At 36.7% G+C, this 14,019-nt stretch overlaps 1 non-coding gene across 1 annotated transcript; it reads left to right on the top strand.

Annotated features, from left to right (window-relative positions):
- The first annotated feature begins 9,923 nt into the window (after window positions 1-9,923).
- On the top strand, window positions 9,924-10,029 carry LOC118898640. The gene has a single exon (XR_005020783.1). It is a non-coding gene; the product is annotated as a U6 spliceosomal RNA (small nuclear RNA).
- The last annotated feature ends 3,990 nt before the right edge of the window (window positions 10,030-14,019 follow it).

Genomic DNA, 14,019 nt, shown 5'->3' with positions numbered 1-14,019 from the left:
GTTGATTTTCCAAGCTACCCTTTCAGCTAGTGGTGGCCTATGTGAGACGGTTATGGCCATTGAGACATAAGCAGAATTCTACCGGCAGAGCTTCTAGGAATGCTATGTTTTCCTTGTTAAAAAGGGGCAGACTCAGCTGGCATGCACTTCCCTCTTCCAGCTAAGGCCACAGATATTATGCCTAGAGAGGGAGCCACCATCTTGTAATCATGGAAATCAAACACCATGGAAGATGGAGCAGGAAACTAGAAGGAACCTCGATCTTTGGTGATTTCTTTAATGCTTGTAATGCTTCCTTCTGGACTTCTAATTTATTTGAGAAACAAAACTTCATTGCTTAAGCCACTGTTGGTGGGGTTCTGTTAAATTTAGCCAAATACAACTCTAATTGGATTAATTAGCTTCCAGTTTTTCAAAGCCATGAAAATTAGTCCATTGTCAGTGTTGAAATGCTGTCAAGGACAAAGCATAAAATCTTGACCTTGCTTTGTGTAGTATAGACAGTAGAGTTAAGAGCAGGAGAGTACTGGATTGATCAACGCTCTGGTTCACATCTTGTTACTCGTCATCAGCTCATTAGCAGCAGTTTCGGGATTCCTGGTGGCTACTGAGAAAGGCATTTATGATGGTGGAGTGAGGCCCATTAAGGAGTCTGGTTGGCTAAACACAATCCAGGCGCTACATGTCTAATACAGGCAGTTTCATAAAAACGTGGGGAAAAAGTAGAAAATCTCGGTGCTTGGGAATTAGTACATCACCCCCAAGAGTGTTCCCATATTTTTTGCTGTTATCTATGAGTTAACCATTTCATATAAAAGGAAAACATTTTTTAAAAGTTTTAATTATACATTCCTTTTTCTGTACTCAGCTTTATAAACAAATTCTATTGAAACCATGTTTATGATGAGTAATTCTTTGAAAATTTTCTCTTAAAAGCCTTTTGTCATTAATATTTTAGTTTATTAAAAATGCATTATGCATTAATCCTTTGTTAAACGTACAACAGAATTAAACAGCATATAATATTGAAGTTGAAAGTTTCTTTGGAACTGGATGATGGTTTATTAATGTAAACCTATTGGGGGGTAAGCCAATGAACATTTCATGTTCTGATGTTTGCAAAAGAGATCAAATTTACAAGGACATTATTTTTTTCCTACTGAATTCCTAAACATTACTATTAAAAGACATAGAATATGTATAATACAAACATGTGTATCCCAAGGGACAGTTCAAAAAGATTGCTAAACATGGAAAGTTTATGGAGGAATCCAAAATCAAATTAATATCCCAGAGCCTGGATACTAACTTGGATTTTGGAAATGTTTTCCCAGATTAAAAAGGAGTTTTGGTGTAGGGCCACATATGGAAAACATACATAATTTATTTAAAAGACCAAAGCAAAAGTGAATTCACAGTTTGAAATCTGGTAATTATGCTATAATTAAAGGACTAGTTTGTTTTTTGTTTTAAAATTATTGTCTTCGGAGTTTCTACCAACCCCCTTCCCGCTATTCAGGGATTCAAAAGTTTAGAAAGAATTTTCTTCATAGAACTGAAAGTTTTCATCTTTTCGCTACAGTACAGTAATGAAAATCTTTCCATCTCTTCACTCATTTTGACTTTCCACTTTATAGATTATATTTAAATAAGGCTGCAAAATCAATGACATTGAGTAAACTGGTTTGGTTGGCTACTTGAGTAAATGAATCAATTCCATACAGAGTCATTATACAAAATCATTCATTCAAAAAATATTTCCTATTTTAGATATAGCAGTGTGTACGTGTGTACACTGCTATATTTAAAATAGATAAATGGACTTCCCTGGAGGTCCAGTGGTTAAGACTCTGCACTCCCAATGCAGGGGGCACAGGTTTGATCCCTGGCCGGGGAACTAAGATCCTGCATGCCGCATGCCATGGCCAAAAAAAAAAAAAGTTAAAAAAATAGATAACCAACATGGACCTACTATATAGCGCAGGGAACTCTGATCAATATTCTGTAATAACCTAAATGGGAAAAGAATTTGAAAAAGAATAGATACATGTATATGTATAACTGAATCACTTTGCTGAACACCTGAAACTAACACACCGTTGTTAATCAGCTATATTCCAATATAAAATAAAAATTTTAAAAAATTTCCTGAAATACTTTTGTATGTTGGCTCCAATGGCTATGCATTAAGGATCCAATCCTTGAGCCCAGGAACTTTACAGCCATAGTTGCATAAAAATTCCAAAATACTTCATCAATCACACAACACATCTTAAGAAGCACAATAGATCTTCAGCAGAGACTAAACCCTCAACTTATCTTCTCCCCACATTTTATTAAATGACAAGCAAACAAAAATGCAGTTATGTGAAGGAGGAATAGGAAAATTTTTTCCCAATATTTTAAGATTCTGTGTAATAGATTCCAATGATTAAACATATATTTTAAAATTCTTCCACAACCATAAAGAAATGGAAGTAATTATATATTCAAAGGTAAAAACTAGTTTTGAGGATAAATATCCAAGACTCAAGAAAGTTTAGGCCATATACAGTTGTGGTAGCAAATGAATTTTGGTTTCCACACTTCCACACTCCTTTCTCTCTTCTACATATGTATGTCCAGTGCATATGTACTCAAATCATACAACAATTCTTTATCTATGAGAGTAGGTATTCTGTTAAATGCCCACACAAGTAAATTTTACCTAGAAGGAGTAGTTCATATATTCTTTCTTTTGACATAAATCCTGGAAGAGTTTCTTTTCAGAGAACCAAACCAAGAATATAAAATATATTATTCTGTGGTAACTATTCCTGAAATCAATTTGATCTAATGCACTATAGACTAATGTCCCGTCTCATTGTTCAAACTTGAGTACAAAAGCATGCTACATGAGTAAAAAGTCTGATGATTGAGCATAGGAGAATATAGTTGAGAGATGAAATAAAATATAACATATAAATAATGTTAGTCTGCCACATATTTAATGGTATGCATAAATCTTTGTACTGCATACAGTACAGTGCATAATGCATAAGCAGTTCTTGTAAGGGACAGTAATTAGTATTTTAAAAAACCAAACCTAGCATTTTGGGGGTCAACTGAGAACAGGGAGGAAGACAAAGAGCTAAGAGGTGGACGTTGGAGGATGTCCTGAGATTCCTATGAGGACCTCAAGACTCAACCCCCACGTGGAGTCCACATTCTCCCTTCTCTTGGCTGAGAGCTTCCAGGGAGATGGTATTTCCATCGTTGCTAGTTGGAAGATTCCACCAAGCTGATTATATTGGACTGGGGGAGGCAACCCCATTCTCTCTCTCTCTTAAACAGAGAGAGCCTGAGAACTGCTCAAGGACAGCGCAGTTATCCTGTACGACCCCTAACAGCTTGGTTCACAGTGGGCACTTGAAACATTTTTGCTAAAGGTTTGAATGAATGCAGAGTTGCCTCTTTTCACAGAGAAGCTGATTACCCTGAGCAGCCCAGTTTCAAGTTCCAGACAGGAACCTAAGGAGAAACATGCACTGGAGCGATGAACCATCCCTCCTTAGCCCCAAGACAGAGACCTGAGTTCTTAAACTCCTGCTTCTTCATCCCCATTCACAATACCCACATGGAGATTGAAAAGGTTGTCTGCCAAATTGCTTTATCCTATAGTGCCAAAAAGTCCTCTCGTTAAGGGACCAAACCACCTGTCTTTATATCTGAACAAGGGAAGTAGATTGCTGGTTGGGGGTCTTAGGACTTGAGATAAGGGCCTGGAGTTAGGCTGGGGTTGTATTAAGGATCAGGCAAGGGCTCTGTCTGCCAAAAAACACCAAGGTAAGAGGAGACCAGGAGGGAGATGAGGGGCAGAGCAAGTGAAGAAGCGAACAAAGGGAAGAGGAAGGGAAATTTAAGAAATCAAGAAGAAACAAGAAAAAAAAGTACAAAGAGAGACAAAGTAAGTAATGAAGGAATGGATGTAGGGGCAGCATGGAAACAAAGGAGGTGAGAACAAGGAGAGCGAAGAAAATAGGAGATACTGAAACAGGCCAGTCCTGGATTATGAGTAGCAAGAGAAGGTATCCTCTGAGTCTACATTGTATGTATCTGCTTGAATGAAATTGTTATTGCATTTGACCTTACCCCTTTCATATGACTACTATTTGCTCCCATTATATTACTTTAATAATATAAAAACTCAGAACTTAAATAATTTTTAAAGCTGATTTTAAACTTTCCTACATTTTCTGAATGCTGCTGCTTTCTTATCAGTTGCAGATTGGATTTTAAAAGCTATGTAAACCAGCCTTTTAGGTCCTGCCAAAGTTTAAAAAACAAAACAAAACAAACAAACAAACAAAAAACTAAACTAAAATACCCAGCTCAAATGTTTCACACATTATACTGGTGGATTTAATTACATTTCTAGTCTCAGAAATATAAATGTTTAATAAGCTCATGTTGATAGAATGACATAATCTTTGCCATTTATCAAGCTTTGTTTAAAAGCAACACAGGTGATATTATACTATAGTGTTTATATTATAAACGGGGCATCAGCAAAGTAATTCCAAATTGAAATTAAGAATAAGAACCCTTTCAGATTGAAATTAGAAAGGATCAAATTGTAAAAGATGAGCTGAATCATTGATAACGCAGTCCCAAAGCAAGTCAGTAAATATGTGATTAAAAGAGCAAGCAAAACATAATCAAATTGACCTCAAGAAGGCAGAACTAAAGTGTGATTATAATCAAGAAAGCTTGAAGCAAAATAATTGCATTGTATTCCATCTGAGTACAAGTAAGTTAATCTGGCATATTAATGCACTGAACCCTGCAAATCTCTGAGTCCTAATAAAGATGAAATTCCTGCAAAGCCCTCCTAGGAGGTTCCTCTCAGTTCTCTCAGGCATATTCAGAAATAATTTTTGTTTGAAGATATGTTCACAGATACCCTTCTGTTTGGTATTTTAAAGCATCTCAGACTGGAGATCAGGACCTAGGTTTTAGGCATGTGTCAAAAGGTGGGCTCTCTATGCATTCTGGACTTTATTTTTCCATCTGTGGAATGGGCAGGTAGAGCTAAAAATCACAAAGACACCTTCCAGAGGTGTTGACTCTCCTTCCTTCCTTTTGCTTTTCTGGACTCTTGGAGCTGTCTTCCTTTCCTTACTGCCAACTTTTCTTTTATTCTATTCTGTCTGTTCTGAATGCATCTCATTAATTCATAACAAAAGTGGCTGTTGGATATTAGATGAGTACTTGCAATGTGCCAGGGAGCACTTTGTCTGCTCTATTTCATTTAATCTTCCCAGTAACCAATTACATTGTTTTATACCAATAGGTATTCATCAAAATCATTTCCTATATTGTATCACAACAATATTCCATATTCTTAAATGCCCAAATGTTGGCTAGTTAATCAATTTCCAGTATTATAATATTAGAAGGATAAATATTGACACATATATATTTGTGTGTGTGTGTATATATATATAAACAATGCTATAATAAATGTATATATACATGTGTGTATACATATATATATGTGTATGTGTATATATCTATATATATATACACACACACACACACACAGTTCATTCATTCAACAAATATTTGATAAGTGCCTGCTATGTGCCAGTCATTCAAGTTATGATGATGATCAAAAAAATCCTATCTCTTGGCTTCGAGGACCTTACAGTGCATTGGAAAATGTAAGTAAACAGACAATTACATGACAGAGTGAGTAAATAAATGGAGTATAAAAGAGGGGTGATCAGGAAATGCTTCCTGGAGTGGAGCCCTGAAAGATGAGAGACTACTCATAGAGATATATGACAAAAGGTTCCTGGAGAGGAGAAATGAAGGGTTTTACAGAAACTGAAAGATCTATAGTAGAGCTAATATGCTTTACAAAGTGCTGGTTGCAACCCATTAGTTATAAAACCAATTCCTTTAGTCATGGCCAATATTTCATGTAAAATGAGATAGAATAAAAGAGAATGGAAAATACCAGAGTGTATCACTGTAGAAAGGTTAAATCTTGTTTTAAAAACTTTTATTTCATTATGTGTAGGAACCAAGTCAAAAATATTTGAGAAACACTGAGGTAGATAGAATGTCAAGAATGTGTAGGGGAGACAGCTTAAGGAGTGTCAAAGATGTGATCTGAAATGAATCTTACTATATCCTGAAGACAATGGAAGCCATTAAAGAGTAATTCAGGGAATCTTGTGATCACATTTGTGTTTTGGAAGGATCCCTCTAGAGAAAAGATGAAAGAGGAGCCAGGAGACTGCTCAGGTGGCTATTGCAGTAATGCACAAGAGATCAAGATGGGCTGGCCTGGGAGAGCAGCAATGGGGGTGGAGAGAGAGCCCACTTGAGGTTGACCCTCAATGTATAAAGATACCAATCTGTACTGCTGCATAATTAATTCACTTCAGGTGTAAACAGTAGGTGATGTGCAAGGCAGAGAAGTCAGAATGATTGATCTGCACTGGGGATTTGACCAATAAGTAAGATGAGATGACACTGGGGCTTGGGACTCTTAAGAGAGAACTGGAAGTATTAGGCTGTAAAATCTAACCTGGATTTTAAAAGAAATTAAATCCAGAAGCTGATTTAAATTAAAAATAGTGAGAACAAGACACCTACCAAAATAGCTTAAATTAAAAAGACTAGTATTGGTGAGGATGTGGAACAAGTGAAGTTCTCATATACTGCTGGTGGAAGTAAAAATTGGTACAATTTGGAAAACTGGTTGGCAGTATCTACTAAAGCTTATCATATACAAATCTTATGACCCAACTATTCTACTCCTTGGTCCTCCTCTTCCCCAAAGAGAAAAGCATGCATTTGTCCAAAAAGACATGGATAAGAATGTTCATAGCAGCCTTATTCATAATAATAAAAAACTGAGAGCAACTTGAAGTTCATCAATAGTAGAATGAATAAATTGTGATGTTTGAACATTAAAATATTATACTGTCTCTCTCCCCATTAAGTGTGATTACCAGTTATTAACTGACAACAGTATAGCAATCTGTAGTGCCTCAGTGCATGGAACTGCAGAGGATTACTTTTGTAACATGAGTAGTACAAGATTACTATTCTGTTTCTTTTGATGAGTTAATTTTGCCATTAAAAAGTCATTGTATTGTGGTTCCTTACCAATGTACACTTTTTGATGGCATAGAGTCAGCAATTCAGTGAAGCAAAGTGAGGATTAGAAGGTCATTCACACAAGCAGAAGAAGAAGATGCACTTAAGTAGAAGAAATAGGCCTGTGCCTTTGCTGAGCCTGACACTATGGTCCGGAACAGAAGAGACTTTTAAGGCAAACATTTAAAATCTATATACTCATTGCGTGAACGAGTGACCTCAGTCAGCGTAGATACTCTTATTGAATCAAGTAGGGTTTGAAAATAGAAATCTAGAAAAAAGCATGGACTTGTTCTTTGTTCTTCCATTACTGTAAATATTAACTGGTTTCGGTCTTCAGTTGTAAAACAACCGAGTAATGTAGCACCTGCAACCAGAGGGAGGTTACATATGACGTCTGTGTTGAAAGAAGCCTGGTTTGCATGTTATTGTCATGAGATCACTTTGGGCCACAAGTTCTTTGAGTCTAGAGGCTATGTGTTGTCTTTGTATCACCCCATGGTCTGTTACAGAATATCTAGCATAGTCTCATTAACTGTAGGCACTAAAGCTGTTATGTTAGTCTTAGCGACTTCTTTATTAGAAGTACTTGCATTTTCAGGATTCAAAGGTTGTTTTTAAAAACTGGCTATTATATACTGTGCTGGGTTTTAGTGACAATATAAGAACTATTTGTAATTGATATGTTAGGTGTCCAAAACACATTAACATACCTAAGAACCTTTGGAAAGTTTCTTGACTATTTTAAACATACTCAAAGTAATCCAGTTTACACGGTTAAAAAAAAAATTATGGGCTTCCCTGGTGGCGCAGTGGTTGGGAGTCTGCCTGCTAATGCAGGGGACACGGGTTCGAGCCCTGGTATGGGAGGATCCCACATGCTGCGGAGCGATTGGGCCCGTGAGCCACAGCTGCTGAGCCTGCCCGTCTGGAGCCTGTGCTCCGCAACGAGAGAGGCCGCGATGGTGAGGGGCCCGTGCACCGCGATGAGGAGTGGCCCCCACTTGCCGCAACTGGGGAGAGCCCTGGCACAGAAACGAAGATCCAACATAGCAATCAATCAATCAATTAATCAATCAATAAATAAAAATCTTTAAAAAAAAATTTTACTGTCTCTTGCAAAAACATGGGTTAATCTCACATAATAGAGAAAGAAAGAAGCAGACACAAAAGAGATACCATTTATAGGAAGGTTAAACAGATAAAACTAATCTGTGGTGTGGGAGATCAGAATAGTGGTTACCTTTGATGGAGACCAGTAATGGCTCAAAAAACTTCAAGGAATTGAAAATGTTCTATTTCTTGATCTGGGAGTTGATTATATGAGTGTGTTCACTGTGTGGAAAACCATCAGGCTTTACGTTTAATCTTTGATCAAAATCAAAGATTTTTGATTGTGAAATATGTTTTACTTCAGGTTTTTAAAAAGTAGAAAGTCAACAAAGACTAACTATTGTCATAGAATAAATTCTAGCAGAAGTACAATTTCTGGTTCCATGGACAGGCACCTCAGCTGCCCCAAGTTGAGTTTCTCACACACTTCAGTTCATGGCTTAGTAGTCCAAGTAAGACTTCTCTTATATGTTATTTCATGCTATTTTTATTCTCTTTATCCCCCATCTTCCTCTCTCCCAGGTACCCATTCTAGTGTATTTAATATCTATCCTTTAAATTCACTGTCCATTCTTCTATGTAGAAATATGTGTATCTGAAGAACTCATCGTGGTGGTGTATATATGTGCTTTTAAGATATACAAGTGATGCTGCTCTAAAAATCTCATTTTGTTTCTTACATGTTAACCTTAAGTACTATGAATTTGAGACAGGATCATGTTATATGAAAATATAGCTAATTTATTATAATTGCTGCATGACATTCCACTGTATGCATGCATTTTACTTCTTCATTCCCTAATAATGGACCTCCACGTTGCTTCCCACTCCTCACCCCATCCCACAGACTATACAGGTTTACTCATGGATCTGTGTGAGAGTTAATGAAGCACATTGTACAAGCTTTTCATCTTTATCATCAATTTTTTTTCCAGGAAGATTCAATCACATTCCTATCAGGTTTTATAATTCTTTTTAATTTTTTCCCCCAATCTGATAAGCAAAAATTCTCAATATATCTTAATTTGTATTTAAAAATAACTTAAAAAATTTAAAATAAAAAAAAACTAGTAAGATTAAATCTTTTTTTCATATGTGTTTTGTTCATTTGTATTCTTCTTAGTCAACTGCTCATTCATGCCTTTAATTCATTTTTCTTCTGGGATTATTTTTTTTCTCATTGATTCTTAAGAAAGATTCATATATTAACAAAATTGACCTATGTTCATACATTGCAGGTATTTTTCTCATTTCATTTTGTCTTCTAACTCTGTTTATTATGGTGCTGCTCGTGGTAATTGGGGAGTTTATTTTGGTTTTTTTGCTGTTTTGTTGTTTAGTTTGGTTTGGTTTTGCCCTTATAGCTGCCTTTTTGTTTCCTTTAAAAAAATTTTTTTTTGTATTTGTATTTGTATAATGCCTTTTTATGGTTTTGGTTTGGGGGTAATACTCAAGAAGAGCAAAAAAAACCTTCTAATTCAGTTATACGTTAAGAGGTAAGGGAAATATAAGCGAGGGAGACTAAGGTTGAGAGGAACGTTAATCCTATCAAGACACATCAGGGAAGAAAGTAACCAACCAAACCAAAAGGAACTGTATTTGCAAAACAAATTTTTGATGTTAGAACCCACTTGGAATGTTTAAGATAAACCAAAATAGTGCTCGCTTTAGCAGCATATATACCAAAATTGGAATAATACAGAGAAGATTAGCATGGCCCTGTTCAAGGATGACGTGCAAATTCGTGAAGTGTTCCATATTTGGGGGGAAAAAGGTATTTGGACCACAGTAAGAATTCAATAAATGGCAGCAGTTGTTAAGACAAAAAAAGAAAAGATAGACCAAAATATATCCAGGATGTTGTTTTGATTGTACCTACCCTCTACTCACCTATACAATATGATAGTCTTGTTAGGCACTGAAGTCAGGGTAGGTTCCAACTGTCGTGACTGAGATCCTGGGTCCTGTGTCATGCAGTGTCAAGAAGCAGAAGTGGCAGCCTCTTGCCACATTGGCTGCCTAGCATTGGTGGGAATTTTAGACCACCAGGCTGATATCATCTGCAGTGTGTCACATGGTGAAGAAAGCAATGGTTCTTCTCTGGTCAGCATAACTGCTGAAGAAGTACAGTTACTTCTTTTTCTAGATACTTCAGTTAGAAATTCAAACCACGCCTTATTGAAAAGGGGATTTGAGATTGCTTACATGCAAAAATATAGTGCAAGATTAAAAGAGTAGATGAAGAAATTATGGAAAAGGAAAAATTAGAGTAGGAAAAATAAGATAAAACCAGGGATAACATTATTACGCAAAATGTATACCTAAAAGTTCAGTACAAGTTGTGAAATAAGGGCAGGAATTTGAGCTGCCTCGCATTAAAAGCAAAAAGAGTGAAGCCTTTTCATGAAAGTTGTTAATGAAAATTACAATCATTCCTGATACTGAGTTCTGAGAGAAATTTCTCCATTGAGTAACCATAAAGAGAATACTGCCCCATGACCTAGTTGATAAGACCCTCAGCAACATATAAGCAGCGAACAGTATAAGCCCTCCGTGTAGGCAACTAAGGGGAGTACTTGATATTTTTACATCCAGTGAGTCACATACAAAAAGAGTTGAAAATGTCTCCCCTTTCTTGATTAGCAGATTCTCTTAGATAAGGAAGAAAGATGTTATGAATGTTCATAACATTCGGTTCAAAATACACGTGGCAAATTTTGTTCCTTTGAATTCCTGTAGTCACATTTTCAATGTTGCAGGGCAGGCTTGGATAGGAATTTTGTAGCAAAAAAGGACTTTCACATTAAACCGTGTAATTCCTTGCTGGCTTTTTATTCCTACCCAGTGCAAGCTATCCTTTTTATAACTCTGCAGGGTACTTAATAAACAAAATTTTATTGTAATAATGATTTGAACTACACAGTTGATTTGCTACCCACATGACTACTTTTCTCTTCCTTCTATTAAGAGTGGTTTTGTATGTGTTTTCAAATAAGTCGATTGAGCAATAAGCGTGATGAAGAGGGTAGCTCTAGAGGAAAAGAGTTAACAGGAACTAAAGGGAGGATGCGGCACGCGTTTTTATGGCATCTTACTTTTGTCCTGGTGCTCTTACAGACAGAAGTGGAGCGAATGCACACTTTATGGAACACAATCGGCCTGGGCAAAAACTGTCCTGTATTTGGAATGAGTTTTGGAAGCAGAACAGAGGTGTGTTTTTCATTATGCCACATTGGATTTTTGCATTCGAGAGTATAATTACCAAACCCAGCCCTCAAACCACTGCAAAAACATCACATGTTTCTTACACACATTTTTTCCCTTCAAACTAGCACTCAAGTGCCCACCAAGGGCCCTGCCCACAGTAGGGTTCGTTTAAAATTCTTTTCAAACACAGTTGTAACATGGCCCTCATCCACAAAACAAGTATTATCAGCAGTTAAATCATAGGATTATTCTTACATTACAGATAACTAGGTACATTCAATGTATAATAGTTGTTATATTAAGACCTTGGGCCAGGCTCTCCCTGTGTATAAAATTGCCATCCAGAGGGCAAGCTCTCATCAATGCACCAGTATCTCTTTCAAGCTTGTAATGAACCCGTGCTATAAACTTGAAGTTTAGAAAGTCAATTCAGTTTGGAGTTTAACTTATATTTAAAGTTTAGAAGCAGTGCTAAGGAGAAATAAAGACAGAAAGAGGTAGATATTTTATGCTTCTTTTTTTCCCAGAGAGCTCTTTTGGGGTCAGTGAGAAATTCTAAGCATCAAGTTCTCTTACGATCCCCCTTCCTTACTGCATATTGCAAACCCATGATTCTCCCCACTCACCCCTGCAGGCTGGGGGACAGCAGTTACTGAGGCTTCCTGGGCAGGAGGAGTTTCTAACTGAATTGTGTTCTAGCAGCTTAAAGATTTAATGCAGCTTTTTGAAGAACCTTAGTCAAGAGGACTAGCATGGGAAAGGGAGTCATTTATCACCTATGGGTTTGTGTGGAATATACACTAATATAATGCAAGAAGTTTACAGGTGTTACATTAGCAAACACATCATTTTAATAGTTAAGTGTTTACAATAATAATAATTATTGCATTTAAATAGTACTTACTATGGGCTAGACATTATGCCTTATCTCTACTAACTCATTTAGTCCTCAGAACAACTCTAGGAAGAGGGTTGGTGATATTATTGTCCCCTGTTACAGATGAGGAGACCAAAGCACAGAAAGATCAAGTGATTTGTCCCTGGTTGTTTAGGAAGTTACAGGTAAAGCCTGGATCTGAACCTATATAATCTAGCTCCAATGTCTATGCAGTTAAGCCCTCTCCAGCTCTTCTCAGCCATATCGAGGGCATCCATTGTGTGTAATGAATTGCCTCCTCACCTATGCGTCTAGAATAGTAATAGCTATGTACCATCCTTGGGTGCATAGTGTATATCTAATGACTTCAGAAAAATAGTCGCTTAAATAACTTTCTGCTTAATTCTCTCACATAACCCCAATTGGAAAAAGCCATTTGATTATACAGTATAACACGTATTAGAGAAATACATAACTAGCTGTATTAATTATTGCTATGGACTGAATGGTGCTCCCCCTTCATATGTTGAAGCCTAATCCTTAATTTGATAGTATTTAGATGTGGGGCTATGGAAGGTAATTAGGTTTGGATGAGATCATGGGAGTGGAGCTCCCATGATTGTATTAGTGCTCTTGTAACAAAGAGCCCAGCGCTCTCTCTCTCTCTCTCTCCCTCTCTCTCTTTCTCTCTATCTCTATCTCTGCCATGTGAGGACACAGCAAGAAGATGGCCATCTGTGAAGCAGAGAGTAGCCCTCACCAGACACCAAATCTGCTGGCACCTTGATCTCAGACTTCCCAGCCTCCAGAACTGTAAGAAATAGATTTGTTGCTGAAGCCACCCAGCCTATAGTATTTCTGTTATAGCAGTCCAAACTAACAAAGACATTTATCCATTATTGTATTAAAGATTACTCCAAAACTTAATGGCCAAAACAGCAAATATTTATTATCTCATAATTTATATGGGTCAGAAATGAAAACTTATGTTTACACAACTTATGTTTACACAAAAACCCATACACAAATGTTCCAAAAACTGGAAATAACTCAAATATTCTTCAAAAGGTGAATGGTTAAGCAAACTGTGGTAAATCCATATTATTGAGTACTACTGAGCAACAAAAAGGAGCAGACTACGGATACACGCAGCAACTTGGGTGGGTATCAAGGGAGTTATGCTAAGTAAAAAAAGCCAATTTCAAACGGTTACATGACTTCATTTACATAACATTTTCAAAATGACAAAATTATAGAGGCATTTGAGAACAGATTGGTGGTTGTCAAGGTCTAGGGAGGGCGAGGAAGAATGGTGGCTGTGCCTGTAAAAGGGTAGCACGAGAGATCTGTGTGATGGAACTGTTCTGCTTCTTGATGTGACGGTAGTCACATGCATCTACACATGTGATTCCAATTACACAGAATGAAATACACACAAAAGGAGTGCATGCAAATCTGGTGGATGATATCAATGTCAATTTCTTGTTTGGGATATTATTCTATAGTTATGCAAAATATTGTCGTTGGGGGAAACTGGGTGAAGGGTATATAGCATTTCTCTGTATTATTTCTTACAACTGCATGTATAGCTCATTTAAATTAAAAATACAACAGTCAACTTATTTTTTTAATCAATAAAATGAATAGGACGAGTACATTCTGAGAAAATC

The sequence above is a fragment of the Balaenoptera musculus genome, chromosome 7, assembly GCF_009873245.2.
Source record: "Balaenoptera musculus isolate JJ_BM4_2016_0621 chromosome 7, mBalMus1.pri.v3, whole genome shotgun sequence".
Taxonomy (NCBI): Eukaryota; Metazoa; Chordata; class Mammalia; order Artiodactyla; family Balaenopteridae; genus Balaenoptera; species Balaenoptera musculus.
Note: the sequence above shows the minus strand (reverse complement) of the source record. Positions and strands in the feature narration are given on the sequence as shown.